We start from the raw sequence: 17252 nt of genomic DNA, 5'->3' as shown, positions 1-17252 counted from the left end.
TATAACATCTTCACTTCAAAAACTTGAAAGGTGCATTTGAATCAGAAAATTGAAACTATTTATCAAAAGTGTTGGAGTCCAGAAGAATCCAGTCTCCCTAGGCCAGGGCTTATACAACCTACCCAGGCTTCTTCGAGATCTATTTTATTTTTAATGTGTGTGTGTATGTGCCAGGGTGTTTGTGTGTGTCTGCATCTGTGTATGTGTGAGTGTGGGTGTGTCTGTGTGTCTGTGTAAGTATGTGCAGATGTATCCATGTCTGTGTGTGTCATGCAAGTGTGTGTGTATGTGTGTCTGTGTGAATGTGTGCAATGTATGTGTGCAGTGTGTGGGCAGGTATGTGTGTGAGTGTGTGTGTACAGGTGTGTGTATGCAGGTGTGAGTTGTGGGTGTGTGCAAGTATGTGCGGGTGTGTCTGTGTCTGTGGGGGAGGTATGTGTAACTGACTGCCTGTGACTACAGAGGACAGGAGATGACGCCGGACCCCCAGGATGTGGAGCACCCGGCAGTTGTGAGGCACCAATCTGTTCACTAGGAACCGAACTTGGATCCTCTGCGAGAACAGTGTATGCTTTGAATCAGGGAACCATCTCTCCAGTCTTGCCACACCCCAGGCTTCTTAAGGTGCCTGTAGAGTCAGTTCATCCCTCAAAAACAGCTATTTAACTAAAAATAGGAACACTTTGCCTTTTCCCTTTCTGTTTTACTTAAGTCAGCCTTCCACCGGTTAAAAAAGAACTACTTTCTCCCTAACATGCATGAGAGAATACGCTACCGTTTTACACTCACGGCATACACACCGCTGTTATTTGGATCTGAAATATGCCCCATGTAAGCTTGTTTCCCCAAAGCTTGGTCCCCAGCAGATGGTACTACTCGGGGAGGTGAGGGAAACTGTAGAAGCTATGGCCCGTTCGGAGAAGATGGGTCACCGGGACGAGTCCTTCAGTGTATGAAAACCTTGTGTGATGCCTTAGTCACGTGCTCTCACTGCTACCACAAGCTGAACTGCGATGTTGTGCCTTCCCTCATGAAGACTGGAACTCTCTGGCACATGAGCCAGAAGAAACCTTTCCTCGCTTGTCTATGTTCCAGCAATGTAATAACCGATACACAAACATGTATGCATGTTCATATATGTCTATGCGCACACACACAGACACACACACACACATATACACACACACTTTGGTTGAAACCCCAAGCTCATCATCCCCTTGTACAAACACCATAATGGCCTCCCTGGCACTTCCTGATGTCCTTTCTCTTCGATTTCACCTCATCACTACCTTCTAACTGGCTCGCACTGGCAAGAGTTGTTAACACAGCTTTCTGCCCTAAGGATGCAGGCCTCAGATGGGAGGCACAGGGAGGTGGAAGAGACCGCAGAGCGGCACCCTCCCCCTATGATGCTGTCCACAGCTCTCTTCTCTCCAGCCAGCTCGCCTGCATTCCCAGTTGCTTCCCACCCAACAATAAAGCCAGGCCTCTCCAATACCAGTGCTCCGCTTGGGAGAAGAAGGGTCCCACCGTCAGAGAAGATTCTTTTCTTTCAGGAAAGGTCTCCCCTGCTATGCTCTGAGTCACCCCAATGGTGAATGGGAGTTCTGGATGAAATCCAAACACACTTGAGCGTTTCTGGAGAACTTTCTCTGTCCAGTCCTGTGGTCACACTTTATAAACACCAGTCCCCAGCAGGGACCTCCTGTGCTGTGAATTCCTGGGGGCTCTTCCCCAGCCTCAGGACTCCAGTTAACACTCTCCCCGCCAGACTTCACTTCTAGACTCTCCGCAATACTGTTTAATGATGGTTTCTCTTTTCTTTTTTCTTTTTCTTTTCTTTTCTTTCTTTCTTTCTTTCTTTCTTTTTCTTTTCTTTTTTCTTTAAGCAAAACTCTAGACAAGTGGGGTATGCAGCCAACACACCACCAAAACTCCCAGGCTTCAAATCATCTTTAACTGGGACGTTGGGCTTTGAAAAAAAAAAGTCACAAAAGCTGAACTCTCCCCCAGCCCCAGGCCTCCGTGGTGTGCTAGAGATGCGATTATAAGCCAGCCCAGGCTTGCCCTCTGGGTGCATAGTCTAGTGCATAGACATAGCAGTGAAGCAGAGACGGTGAATGTGAAGTCTACGTTCCTGGTCAGAGGGAGTCAGCAGGTACTAAAATCACAGGCTGCCTGGCAACCTCACAACTGAAACCGTCCTGTTCACTCAGCTATGGTTACCTTCAGGCCAGGGTCACTGCTTTGGTATCAGCTGGGGCTCGATATAGACAATAGTTTCCCATGACTCTCCACCTGAGGTTCACTTTCTCACTTCCTTCAGGTCTTCACACAGTCCCCACCTTCTGGTGAGACCTTCCCTGACCATCTTGCTCAAAATAGTGACTACACTTCCTCCCAGCTAAGTCTCAGCCTTGACACGAGCACCTCAACTTGTAGACTGTGTCTCCTCTGGGGCTGAATGACCCTTTCAGAGGGTTCACCTAAGACCACCAGAAAGCACAAATATTTACATTAAGATTCATAAAAGTGGCAAGATTACAGTTATGAAGTAGTCATGAAAATGATTTTATGATTGGGGTCACCACAACATGAGGAACTGTATTAAAGGGGGTGCAGCATTAGGAAGGTTGAGATCCACTGGTCTACATCCATCTCAGCTTTACTTTTCTTCCCGGAACTTACTACCCTTATTTTACTTGCTTATGTGCCACGGTCTATCTTTCCCCATCAGAATATAGTTATCTGGGAGGCCAGGGAGCTGCATCTGTCTGGCTCATGGTTTAATCCCCAGAATATACCTGGTTATATATACTCAATGACTATCTATTAAACAAGTGGATGGATGAATGGGTAGATGACTATGGTGAGGAATGGGAAGGTTTTCAGAAGAAACGTCTATAAGAAGTGAACCCCCAAGGATGTGTGGAGGTAAAGACAGAACCTTGGAAAGAGGATGCAACTCCTGTGTGGTTTGGGGCAAATCATATTCCATCTTTTTCTTCTGTAAGATGAAGCTAACAGAAAATATATGCAAGTCTATGATGAGCCATAAAACTAAAAAGAGGAGTTCTGGCTAGCAAAAAAAGAAGTGCCAACCACCATGTGGGCTGAAGAAACATGGGGAAAGCGAAAGGGAATCATTCTTTCTCCACATCTGGGGCCTCAGTTTTGACCACAGAAAGAAGCTGGGGAAGCCCAGTACCGTGAGATTGGGAACTGAAGAGTCATCAGGACCTGATCCCAGGATTTAATAAGGGTCCCTGCACTCCAGGTCAGAGCAAAATATCAACTGTTCTCTAAACAGGGCTCTGTGAATGACCCCTGCATAAAACAAGCCAAGTATTTGCTATGTGATCCGCCTTCCAGTAAGTCAGCGCAACCCTCTGCATCAAAAGTAAGGGCAACACTCTGCATCTAAAGCAAGGGCAACACTCTGCATCTAAAGCAAGGGCAACACTCTGCATCTAAAGCAAGGGCAACACTCTGCATCTAAGCTCTGCTCTCTATATAATGAGCGCCTAGCATCTTCTCCCAGTACTTGACACATGTGAAAGTTTCCAGAGCAGCGTCTGGCACTTTGGAAGCACATGGCAAACAGAAGATACTATTTGCATGAAATTTACATATATTAAGGTAGGGGGGACCATGAAACTCCATTTGGAAGAAAGGCAAGGAAATCAAGCTGTGGATGGATTTTTCTGAAGCTTAAGGGACTAGTCATGGATGGCACACAGGATTTTCTTTTGTTGAGAAGAAAAAAATTCTGTGACCTAGAACCATTGTGAATTGTGGGGTATGGCAATGCAGATAATATTCAGAGACAGATAGATTGTACCCCAATCATGCTGCTCACTTTGGGTATTACGTCCTCATGAGATTTCAGAAAAAAAAAATGCCTTCTAAGGCTCGGGGTCTTGATTTTTAAAAAACAGATAGAGACATGCCTTGCAAGTATCTGCTGCTTGAGAGGAATATACAAACGACTGCCCGCAGGACAATAAACAGTCACTAATGGTTGCTGAAGAACATAACTTAATTAATACAATAGGAGATTTAAGAGTTCTTTGAAAACTCAGGGGCCAGCTTGGGTCTGGATAACCTGAAAATTATTAGCCCAGAAGAAAAATAAATAACTCATGTGTATACACCACATAACAGTGAGCACATGGTAGCTATCTTAGTTTATATGGGTTAATCAAACTAGTTGCTGAATTTGAGGTTAACAGATAAAGTTACAAAACTTACTACCTTACTGGAAAGTTACAGAAAGTACAGTGAGGGAAGGAAGGGGAAGGAAAGGGAGGGAGGGGAGGGGAGGGGAGGGGAGGGGAGGGGAGGAGAAGGCTCCAGCACACAATGGGTTAAAGTGGGAAGCAAGCAGGAGATAACATATAATGCGGTATCCATACTGGAATGTTGACATCCATCCCCACATTCACATTCAAAGGGAACCTCAGTTTCTACCCCCACACAAAGAGGCTCTCTAGAAGAATAGCTTCAGGCTAGAGAGAGATCTGCCTCCGGCGCCTCATCCTCCACCCCCCATCTCAGGAGCCTCTGGGACTGGTGGGCAGGGCTAGGCTTGTCCAGCTTCAAGAGACAGAGTATCAAACTCTCTCATTAGAGGAGGAAGAGCTGAGGTTCAAAGAGGGAAGTGGACCACACGAGGCGGGGCCAGACCATCAGCAGAATCAGGCTCAGCATTCTGGGTCAATATCCACACAGGCCTTTCTTTGCCCACAACCCCTCCCTATCACCAGCAGCTCAGTGAGCAGAACTGTGTAGCTAGGGTTTATCATTGTCTGTTCCGTCTCCATCACAGCTGGTCCACAGACTCTGCTAAGCTCCCCCACCCAGCCCTGGCTGGTTTGACCTGTGAGAACATGCAGGAGACAAAGATAGAGTAAGTCAAAACTCCATAGGGCAGAGACAACTCAACAGTTTCTCCTCTGCGTGTCCCTTACCCCTTTCTTTCCCACTTCTGCCAATAGTCTGTGTTCCCCGAAATGGAATAGAAACTTAGTCCCCTATTCTTTGAAAGCCTGTGTTCGAGTTTCTTTATTTTTTAAAGCAATACTCAAAATGCTTTGAATTTTTAAATACATTTAGAATGAATTCTTACAAGGGTCTGTCTCTTTCGCAGAAGGATTTAGAAATGTCTCCCAGGAAGTTTGATTTAACTACATTCTGCCACTTCATTTGCCTTTTGCTGTAGTCACTGGTGCCTGAAAGGTCCCAGAAGGTCTCTCTGCTTCAGCTGCAGGAGCTCTTGAGAAGTCAGTTCCATTCATCAGCCACACAGAAGCAAGGGTTTGGCTTGAGCCAAAGTCACGCCTATAAAACCTAGGAGGACCCTGCCTGAAGCAGGACTGCCGTAGATCTGAATGAACACACACGTGCCCGTGCACACCACATACACCCCCAATATGCACTCCTGTGTTCACACCCAGCACACATAAAGCACACCCGTGCAGTGCATCCATACTCTCATCTCTCATACATTCACACACCCATCACATGGCATGTGTGCTCCCAGCCTGCACACACCCATTACAGGACATCCATTAACTGAATGTGAGCACACATTGTAATTACAATTGTGTAAATGACACACTCAAGTAACCACGCTTAAACACACACTCACTACACACTTATCCACCTCCCACATATACCACATTACATGAGCATTACAGGCTTGGTGAGAGGGTTCAGTAGGCTAAGGCTCTTGCTACTGAGTCCAGTGGCCTAAGCTTGATCCCTGTAAACCACATGGTTTACATTCAATTCCCATAGGGTCTCCTGTCAATTCCACCACCGAAGTGTCATGGCAGACACATACACATATCACTCTCTCTCTCCACCCCCCATACACACATACACTCACACACTAAATAAGTAAATAAACTCGTATATAAGTAAGACATACATACTCATATAGTAAATAAGTAGACAATAAAATTATATATGAGTGACACACACAAAATAAGCAAACAATAAATACACTTATATATGAGTAACACACACAGCTCACACTCTAAAGAAGCAAACAAACTTGTATATAATAACACACACACACACACACACACAGGCTTCTGTGACACATTAAGTCTAACACGCTAGACTGTGCTCCGAAATGGGCCTTGTTTATAGCCCCCCTGAGACTCCATAGTCGGTACCAGTCAAAGGCTTTGAAGACCCCTGACCCTACTGTCATTTCTGTCCCGTGAAAACACCCTGCTATGTTGTAGCCCCAGATCCTGTCACAATTCGTGCTGGGGAACAATTCCCTCCAGATGATCAGGTGAGGCCCCCCAAGAATGGAGAACTACAGCTTGTCACACCTCGTGGACCCTGGAATAAGGTTCAACTTCCAACAGGGCAAAGGTCAGAATTATGATACACACTAAGCATAAACTCAAAAGACAAAGAAAGAGAGAGGCTGAGGGATTCCCTGGGCATCAGTTACACAATCTCTTTGCCTAACTGTCCCCCACACAGATATGGACTACAAACATAGACTTTACAGCTTTTCACTTTCCTGAGCAGACCTAGCTCCGTTCCATAACAGGGGACTGTTGCAACCCTCTTTGGCACCCCAGTGCCCCGTGTGTTTTAACTTGTTATTATAGAGAACAAGGCAACACTGACAATGACCGCATTGAGGCTATGGTCACTGTTTCCTTGGTCCACCAGCCAGCAAGACCTTGATAGTACTGTCCCAAGGAATGACAGTGAATGACAATGGAGGCTCTGGGGACAAACTGCATCAGAAAAGCATGGAATGATCACTGTTAAGAGAAAAGGAAAGTTCCAGAAGATACTGAGACAACACTCTGGAAGCCTTGTGTCCCTCTATCTGAAAGGAGGCCACAAGAGACAAATGGCAGGCAGTTAGGGCTTACATCTTCTATCCCTATCCTTTGGGACCCTGACATCCACACCCAGGCTCAAGGAGATAACGGGGATTTACTTCAACTTGGTTCCTAGGAGGCAGAGGAGGGAAGTAACAAGGCCAAGGTCACTCAGAGAGTTAAGAGCAGCCCAAAGTGAGAGCGGAGACCTTCTCACGCTCGCACGGCTTGGGGCTTTTCACTTCCTCATGCTCCTTGTCAAGTCTGGTTCCTCCTCACAAGGCTAAAGTGATGAGTCAGACAAAAAAAGTCCCTTCTATCTTCCCCTAATGCCACACTTGGTAAGAAAACAACAACAAAATTCCAACTTATTTATACTTCTAAGAAAGTTCTCCTTGAAAACTACTGAGTCCTTTTGAAACTTTTGGAAGCCATATTTGAACAAATTGCCATTACTCCTTTATTCCGATGGTAAGTTCATATATACATTTCTAATTATTTAAAGTGGAAAAAAATGAGAGCGTCCATCGATGTTTTCGATTAGAATGAAATGAACTGTGTGACCATTCTATCTATTCTAATTTGCTTTCCATTGCTGTGACCGACACCATGACCTAAAGCAATGTGGGGAAGAGAGGGTTTGTTTGGCTTACATGTCCCAATCACAGCCGATCATTGAGGAAAGTCAGGGGCAGGGACTCAGGCACGAACCTGGAGTCAGGAACTGATGCTGAAACCATTGAGGAACACCACGTACTAGATGGTTCAACCTGCTTCCTTATACCACCCAGGGCCACCAACCCTGGGGTAGCAGTGCCCACAGTGAATAGTACTTCCAACACCAATCGTTAATCAAGAAAATACCCTAATAGAATTGCCTACCTGTCCATCTGACAAAAGCATTTTCTCAACCAAGGGTCCCTATTCCTGGACGATTATCTTGCCGCGACTCTAGCTTGTGTCAAGACGCCATAAACCTAACTGGCACACCACACTCTCCTCGAGGTGGACATGTGGCCTATACTGTGAGCTCCTGCAGGCATTTTGTAGTAGAGCCCCACCAGTCCTCACTAAAATGCTTTTCTCAGATCAGATGTTGCCTCTGACTTCAGAGTTCTCTATACTTCAGAAAGGAACAAAGTACATAGCTACCTATTATGTGCACCCCCCCCCCCCAGGACGGTCTAAAGCACTCATCTTTCCACCAAAAAAACTCATTTATCCCAAGAAAGACTAATAAGAGTTATAAATAGTCTCATGTAAAATTGGACTAGCTTTTACTTCCAAAAGAATGATGGAAAAATAACCCTGGTTTTAGATTTTTGGACTCAATAATAAGAGGATGTGGATATTTCGGAAAATCGCTTTTGACCCTTTTTATTACTTGTGAAAAGTATTCAGGAACACGGGTTTGAAATCTCAATACACGAGGGGGGGCAGGAGTGGGAGGGACATGTTTGAGAAACAAGGAAATGAGCAAGGAGGGTGGTAATAAAATGTGCATAGACCAAATCTCAGTTTTCCTTGTTAGGATTCATCAGTACCACAAAGTTATTATTATTATTGTGTGTGTGCTAGGGAATGAAGGCTTAAAGGCTACAGACATGATGAGCCAGTTGGAAGGGACTTTTCAAGGGACATTCACTGATGGGTTGTGGCCTGGGGAGTTTTGTGGCTGCTCGTCACCTCAGAGCCCTGAAGAGGAACCTACAAGAGCTACCAAAACTTTTCAAACAAATTCTATTCAAAGCCAGAGCAAAAAGAGAACCTGATAAATATTTAATCCACGTATTCCCGTACCATCCATGAGACACAAACATCATCAGCTGCCATTTACAAGGTGGAAAACGTTACAGACTTAAGGAATCTGACCAAGGGAAATGCCCAGATTCCAAATCATATCTGTTTGCTAAAAAGAAGAAGAGGAAGCAGCAGCAGCAGCAGCAGCAGCAGCTCAAGGACTCCCAGGTACATGCACACGGCATGACTCTGGATTTCAGAGCTGTTGAGTGTCCTGCCGCCTCTCCCTCTCTCTGCCCATCTCCTCTTTCAACTTTCACTACTTTCTTTCTCCTCTGCATCTCCCCCATTCTAATATCTCCTACCCATCTATCATCCATCCATTCATCCATCATCCATCCATACCCCCTCAAACCAGAATAAAGAAAGACACCAGAGGTATTCATGCACATGAGACCCTGTCATTCTGTAAGCTGAGAACATGGTTCTGTTGTATTCCCAGGGTCGCCAGCTGTCCCAGGGAAGAGGATGAAGAACTCCACTGCACAGCACGTGCCCCAGAGGGGAAGCGCCCCTGCCACTCAGCAAGGCTGAGTTCAGCCTCAGGCTCAGCTCATTGCTATCAGATCACATCCTTTGACAAGGCAGGCTGAGCAAGGGATACCCTGAAAGATACCAGTCAGTCCTAGGGAAATACTTAAAACACAAGCTTGATTAGCTGTACTGCAGTTTTAAAGTATGGCTACATTTCTGGCTAGCATGGAATTGCTACTTTTGTGAGGTAAGTATTTTACCAAGACACTTCCTAACGAGTACCACATTCCTCACACATATGTGGTCCTTATTTACCATTTGGTGATGGTAAGAAAATGGCTCTGAAATCAGTCATCTTCCTAGTGAGGTAACATTATGGAAGTTCCCATAGATACCTCTGGATATCAGCTTCCCCAGCCACGAGGCAGAGCTAATATCTGCTGTGTATGTTCTTCAGAACTTTGCACAGATGGTTATCAAATGCTTGGTATTATCTTGCTAACAAGATCTTCTATTGCTCCGTAAATGCTGCTGCCCACATAGTACCAAAGGCAACAGAAGACTGGGGGAGAGGGCGCAACTTGTCAAAGCCCAGGTTGCACGTGAATGAATAGAGGTGCAGACATAAGATTCTTGTTATTTTCTGACTCTCTATTGATGCCCCTGTCACCTGCCTCTCCACTTTGGCTGGCTAGGAATCACCTGTATCACTGCTCCTGCATGGACCAAGACCTAGTTGCCAATGACCTTAAAAGAAGTTGAAGGCCCTGGGGTAAGTATATTGACATTGCTCCTCGTGTGCCTTCTAATTTAGTTAAAAAGGTGAGACTCATCGAGCTTCCCCACCAAAGGTTTTAAGGGCATTAACTATAATAGAAAACAACTCTAAGGGGTAAGGCATCTGTGAGACCCACTCCCTTCTCCACTCACCGTAATGGAAGCTATGGAATATGGTATTAGCTCAGCTCCGCTCCAGTGACCACACTTGATATTCTGCTCTCATCAGCTTTGACTTTCAATTGCTTGGTAGGGGCGGTGCTCCATTAGAAATGGCTCCCTTCTTGGAAGGAGCAGGTTTCTTTGGTGTAAGAGCACTCCTGGGAGCACTCTTGACTCTCCCCAGTTCCAGATCTCTCTCAACAAAGCTGGCTCACTAAGGCTTCTAGGTCTCCCTTCCTCACTGGTCACTGGGCAAAACAAACACGGGTTTGAAGACCATCAGACTAGATGTGGAAAAGTCCTTTCAAGCCATCAAATCCTTCCTGTTTTATAGAAGCCCATGGGTTTGCTCCTCCCTTATCCTGGACGTTAGACTGGATGCTGACTGCTGAACCCAGCTGTTATTCCTGGACACATGCTTTTGTGTTTCAGCATTCAAGAGAGAACTGGTATGCCCTCAGATGGCACCTAACTGGCAGAGGAGAATGGGCTCTGTTGCGTCATTTTGCCTCTTCCTCTAGATAACTGTTTTTTGACTCTAGCCATGCTTACGCAGGGGCTTTTGCCTTTGGAGAGAGGGCTACATGTGGGCAGGGATGATACCATACTGATCTGTATGCTCTCAACCCTGTGCAAGCAAAGGGCAAGGACCCATATGGTATGCATTTGTTATAGGAATGAATGGTCCCATTTTTATGCTTGATCCATCATAAAACTGCAATTAAACTCTTTGGGGCACTCTATTTCCCAGTTTCATTTTAAAAATCTAATTATCTATGCCATACAGAATTTTTATTAGAAAGTGAAGTCATTAAAGAAGCAGACACTAGGCTCAGGCCCTGAGATAATTGCAAATAGAAACACATCTGTCTACAGTGCTCAGCTGGACCTGGTAAGCAGACTGCTGGGAAATGTGGTCCCTGTCTTCAGCACTTGGGGCAGCTGGGGCAGCAGCGGTCCTAAGGAAATGCTGGCTTCTATCTCACCTAGGGAAGGCTAGGGAGCAATTCTCAAACTACTTCTCACTCTTATCTTCCTAGACATGAGCTGTACCTGCAGACTACATCCGCATCACCTTCGCCTTTGAAAAGCTCCCTGTCCCCATGCCTGCCATCAACTATTCGAACTCTGTCGGATAATCTGTCCCTAGATCTACATTCCAGGGAAACACTTGTGAGGTTTTCCATTCATATGTCTGGTGATAAAATCCTGGCCTGCCCAATGATTTGGGCTATTTTAATAACAAACTGACGATCCATTCTTGTGCGAACAAAACTACTTTGAATTCCATCAACCCTTCTTTTTTAACTAAGACATGTCAACCTCCTCTTCTATTCACCACTTGTAGAAAGCAGCCCGCAGCCAGCAGCAGAAAGCCTCGTTAATGCTGCACTGAGAGCAAAACCCTAATAAACTCTCTAAATATTTACTATGAGTCTGAGTTAGGGCACAGACAAGTTCCACCCGCACTAAAATCCACTCGTAGTCTCCAAACACACTTATTTTAGGTCACTGACATGCCAGCCAAGAAAATGACAAAATTGTATGCCATGGCACCAAGAGTAAGCGGAACTTAGTTTTAAATTCTGGCCCTGCCTCTTACTAGCTGACAACACCATGCAAGCGATTCTGCCTCCCTGCCCCCGTTTCTTTAACTACAGAATAGAGACAAGCAAATACATAAACATATTCTCCCTTAAAAAAAAAAAATAAGGGGGCAGCTAGATAGGTTCAGGATTTTTTTTTTTTTTTGCAAATATTTATTTTAAAGGATTCTCATAGATAAAAACGCATTCCTGCAACTCTGGAAGTTTGTTTGCATTTCAAAAACTGTTAGAGACTGGCACTTGCCCTGGTGGTGGAGGACATGGCTTATCTGGGGACATACAACTCGATTAACCGGCAATGTTAAGAGTCTGAGGGTGGGCAATCATTAACTTTCCTAAATAATGAATAGATAGATGTCCAAGGGCCTGAACCCATCCAGACAGCCACCTCCTGGGATTTTAAGAGGTCCCAGAGGCCCAGTAATGAGAGAACCCCCTTTCTAATCAATACAACTACATAACAGCTAGTTTATTGTTAGATTGGCACCCCGCCAGGCCCTGTAAACACATAAGACCATTGAATCCCAAAGAAGGCAAGTGTAAGTATTGGAGTTTAACTGTCACAGGAGCCAGAGCACACCAGAACGGAGCTTCAACTCACATCTGACTGCCAACATCCTCCCTATTTCCGACCATCCTAAGACCTAATCTTGGAGTTCTTGTGACACCACAGCCAGGATTTTTTTTTAACTAAGATGAAGTAGGAACCAGAGGCTACTATGAACGAGTCAAAAGTCCCGGAGGTATGCAGGGCAGGCTCCTAGATGTGTGCTCACCAGAACTAAAGGAGGTGCTCTCTTCGATAATAATCCCATTCTGTGAAGGCTAAGTGAGGGCTTCCCAAGAGAACAGTAGCTGCTCTCCAGCCACAAAGCCCAGACTGCCCGAGTCAACCCTAAGGAATTACCTGACCAAGAGCAATCTCTAGAACCCACATCACCTGTCCCCTTTGTCAAATCATTCCTCCTACCGCATGACAAGCCTCTATCCCGAGGTCTCCCTCTTCTACCGACCACATTGTTTACAAATGGGAGTAGTGGCTCCAAGACACCCACACTGTATTTGGTATATAAACATAAGGTGGAGAAATGAAGACGTGCATTCCGTGAACACGCCACCAAATAACTTGTGAAAATGCCACTAGCCTTGAGAGATTATGGCTTAAAATCCTAAATTTTTCAACCTGCCAATAGTGGCTCAAGGCATCTCTTTAATCTGAGATCTCCCGACATAAACTAGGGAAGTAAAGGCCTTCCAACCAATCAAAACGTACCTGATAGGCTAATCCATGCCATCATGAAAGAAGGAGCAATATCAAGCAGGGAAGATAAAGATGCTGTCAAGTCCACTTTAAAGACAGAATGAGATCCGTGTGAGTGAACGGACTTCCTCTGGCTCAACGGCCGACAGCAGCGAGGCAGGCCATTCACGCCCTTGTCTTCTCATGCTGCTCTAACACGACAAGTTCAGAGCATTGCCATACAAAAGAGGAGATAGAAAATGCAAGGAAGAGAAAAGGAACCAGGAGTGTCACTGACAAGAGACAGTGGGTGATACTCTGGCCCCGGGTGGGTTAGCTCTCTGGGAACTCCTCACTCAGGGCTGGCTCTGTGTCCTTGACTCATCCGGTTGCATCTAGGCTCTGGGAACACAAGCAAATTGAATTCTTCTCAATGCTGAGTAAAAACAGGAAGTCACAAGTGGCTTCACTCTGCTGTCAACTTGGGTCTCCAGCACTTAGGGTTCAAGATGCACAAAGGGCATGGAAGGCAGCTTGTGTCCCCAGGGGGGTGCAGTGGCTCAAGCAGGTTAAGGGACTGGAACCCTTTCTAATTAACTTCCCGATGCACAGAAGTCCTCCAGGAGACAGCAGGGGGTACAACAGAATGGGAGGTAGGAGACCCATATGTCAGCTCCATGACATCTCTTCATTCATCAGCCCTGAGGCCTGACTGTGTGCTTCCAGCACCGGGAGCCCATGGAAAACAACTTGCTCTGAGCTTAGTTGCTACATCTGCAAAGTGGGGTGGGGGCTCTTCCTGCCCTAGAACGCTGTCCTGAACATGAACGGTACCCCCAGTGAGCTACTACAAGTGTTTGGCACCTCCAGCAGTGTGCTACCAACTATGCACCCAACCTGGGATGCTACTGTCTGAGAGGCAGAAGGAGCATGGTAGTTCCATCCCACCCTTCCCCATTCAGTCTTCTCTCCTTTCAGGAGCCTGGGGCCTGCAGGAGGTAAAGTTCTGCCAGCCCCCAGCCTGGGCCCAGTGCCCATGTTTATGACTGTTTATTTCAGAGCAAGTAGAAAGAAGAAATTAGAGCCATAAAAGACAGGACAACAGACCAATAAAAACCAGCTCCCAGAAGAGTCAGGGGGAGGAAGAGGCAAAAGTGTCACCATAGCAACACAAGACAGTCAGAAACAGGCAGGGAAAACAGCCCCTGTTCTGCCTCCTCTCTTGACAAGAAATCCTCAACCCTCCCTAGGAGCTATGTGAAATTCAGTCCAACTGCGAACAACCTAAACAGGCTGGTCTTCCCAAGTAGAGGCCTGGCCAGGCAACACCCTCCTCTTGCTGCCCAGCACGGGTCCTAGCCATGCATGGTCCCAGCCCAGCTTTCCATGCCCCAGGGACTCAACACTGCAGATGGCCTGGGCCAATCCAGAGGAGGTGGTGACTGCTGCCCACAGGGAAAGTTTCTAATAGGGAAACCACTGAGTTTGTGGGAGCCTGTGACTGTGATTGGGGTTCTCTATGGAGCAGGCAGGGAATCACCCACAGAGGAGAAGAAATCTGCCCAGAACCCAGAATGGTGGCCCTAACAATACTGGACCCTTCCTTTCCAAGGATGGCTGACAGAATTCTGGGATCTTTACAGGGCTGGGGGTTGGAGCTTTAGCAGATGTAAATGGCAAAGGCCCTGGATCTTGTCTCTGAGGCCAGAGGCCAGAAAGTTTAGCAGCTTGGAGAAGGACTCAGGATGGGCTGGTACATTTTGACAGGAGGTGTTCCTGTCAGTCCCTCAGCTGGCAAACAAGACAGGTGTGTCTACCAAAAAGGACGGCTGGCCTGAGACCAGCGCCTTGGGAAGTGTGTCAAATTGTTCCCAAAGCTCCAGCTTGGAAAAGTCTCCTCCTGTTGGACTCCAGGTAGGAGTTCTGGTGTGAGGAGGAGTGGATACAGCAGAGGCGAGGTCCTGGGCACAGCAGTTTGTGTGCTGGCTAAGCACTTGTGTGGCAGGTGGCAGCAGAGGGGGCCAGGGGTGCATGGGCCTGGGGCGGGCTTCATCCACGCCTTGGGTCTGCAGAAATATGGGGAGCAGAGGCCCTCGCAAAGGAACCCCAAGAGGGTAAGATTGGGATCTCCTGAAGAATAGCTCTGGGGATGAAGGTTCTTGGGGGTGGGAGTGGTTGGGGGGTGAAGGGAGCCGTCAGGAAAAGAAATAAAATTAGGAGAGAGTCCCAGCGAGCGCGAGCACCGGACGGACCCACAGACCTTTGGCTCGGGAATCAAGATGAAGGGTTCAAGACCGAGTCTGAGCTGCCTGCCTCCCTTGCCCAGGGCTGTGGGGCATTCCGAGCTAGGCGAGGAGGGCCATGATCGCCCCGCTCCACCATGCCCCGAGCCCGGGAGGCCCCCGCGCCTCCACAGTGCCTTTCCCGGCGGGTCCCCACCCGCGCTCCCTGCCGCGCCCCAGCCGCGTCCGCCTCACGCTCACCGGAGTCGCCGCCTCCGCTGCCGCTGCTGTCCCCACGGCCGCCGCCGCCGCCGCCGCCTTGCTCGCGCTGGCCGCTCGCTCCACAGCTGTGGAAGCCTCTCCCGCGGCAGCCGCAGCCCGAGAGTCTGCTTCCAGCCCCGCCCCGCCCCGCCCCGCCCCCGCCCCGCCCATCTCTGGCCCGGGAATCCCACCCCGCTGTCACCAGGCAGCCTGATGCCCTTCTTATAGGCAGGCTAGGCACTAACTAGGAGTTGAACCCAGGAGCTAACATTGTCCCTGGGCTCATAGTAACCCTGCCGTTTCCTCGGCCTGGGCCACTTGCCTTGTTACTCACTAGAAAGCTTGAATTCCTCCATACCCACCTTTCCACTTCAAACAAAAAGATCCTCCAAAGACACAATCCCCACAAGTTACAGGCATACACTCACACTGAAACTAGTGCCCACGCCAGATCACCCCAAAGCTCTAGTCCCCGCTGTCAAATTACTTTGGATTACGAACCTTCCACTTCCCCGTCTATCCTAGTGACACGGACCCAGCCTCAAGGGTCGCTGTTATTGGATCTCCTAAAACGTCTTCCCAAATGCTTAGCCTTTGAAATGCAATGGTCTTCTAAACAGTAAGTCTAAAATTTTCCAGCGAAAGGAGAAAGTAGCTTAAACTATTATGCTATATTAATAATTATGGGATTATTGTTTCAAAACATCTATCATTGGAGGAGGCTCTGTGCATTAACGAAAGGGAGCTTCCGGAAGCCCAGAGGACAGAGCCATGCTGAACAGGTTGTGAGTCAGAGCCCCTGTTAATAGTGTCTGTGCCTTGCAGACCTCCCTCCCCCTTCGACTGCTCTTTTCAGTCAACCAGGGAAGATGGTTCTGAAATTCATGTAATATTAAACCTTCACAGTGTGTCAGGCTCTGTGCTGTCCGCCATAGCTTCTTTGGATAGTGGGCTTGTGGGCTGTGGACAGGAGGAAAAGCCTGGGGTCCACAAAACAAGGAGCTTCAGGGAGAGTGTCCTCGGGCACTGTCATCTTCCTGAGGTCAGTATGAGTCCCCAAGAAGAAATTTCCTCTGCCTAAGTCTCCCTGAGGCTCTGACCGCAAGTGTCTCTGACAGACTCCAGGGACTGCTTCGTGGAGTTTGGGGGTCAGTTTTGGCAAGAATTCAGTCAGGGTCTGGGCAGGCATGGTCTAGCTAGAATAACAGACTCAGTTGGAAATGGTCCTTGGGTTACTAGGACAAGTTCCCCTGTCCTGCACTAACCTCTATTGTTAATCCAACAATTTATTTTGTTATGGTTCTATTAGATATATTTTCCTCGCTATGACCTTAGCCTTGGCTTGTTTCTCCCAGACACGTACATGCACGCACACATGCACGTACACACACACACACACACACACACACACACACACCTCTATCCCAGCTTCTTTTTTCTTTTACTTATTCTGTCTACCTTCACCTTGGGCCAGCCACCATAGGGAAGGTCATGAATGAATCAGACCCTGCTGTCACTCACACCCGGAGCACTAGCATTTTCTAAGCTGAGCAGACTTTATATTTTACACCCTCCATCTCTAGTAGTACAGCTCATATTGGTGAGAAGAGATGACTGGATGTTTGGGATTTCACTTCAGCGTGTTTGGCGGTGGTTTCTGTCTCAGTCACTGAGGGGTACCGGTGTAAGTATTGCTGAGCCCATTGTGAAATAATAAGGTTTTCTAATTATCGGTATGAAATTTAATAATTAAGTGTTTCCTAAGACACAATAATCAGATGGAATAGTCTTTCAACTTTATCAGTAACGCTAATGACAAGTTCAGAAGTTATCATAATAAAGATTACAGTGA

At 47.1% G+C, this 17252-nt stretch overlaps 1 protein-coding gene across 1 annotated transcript in view; it reads right to left on the bottom strand.

Annotated features, from left to right (window-relative positions):
• The window catches only part of Cyria (CYFIP related Rac1 interactor A), a 115118-nt gene extending 99585 nt beyond the window's left edge, over window positions 1–15533 (bottom strand). Inside the window, exon 1 of the mRNA XM_057777339.1 lies at window positions 15401–15533. The gene's annotated coding sequence lies outside the window, so the exon portion shown is untranslated. The remainder of the gene's footprint in view (window positions 1–15400) is intronic.
• Window positions 15534–17252: the final 1719 nt, after the last annotated feature.

Source organism: Chionomys nivalis, chromosome 1 (assembly GCF_950005125.1).
Source record: "Chionomys nivalis chromosome 1, mChiNiv1.1, whole genome shotgun sequence".
Classification (NCBI taxonomy): Eukaryota; Metazoa; Chordata; class Mammalia; order Rodentia; family Cricetidae; genus Chionomys; species Chionomys nivalis.
This window is presented reverse-complemented; position numbering and strand designations above follow the sequence as displayed.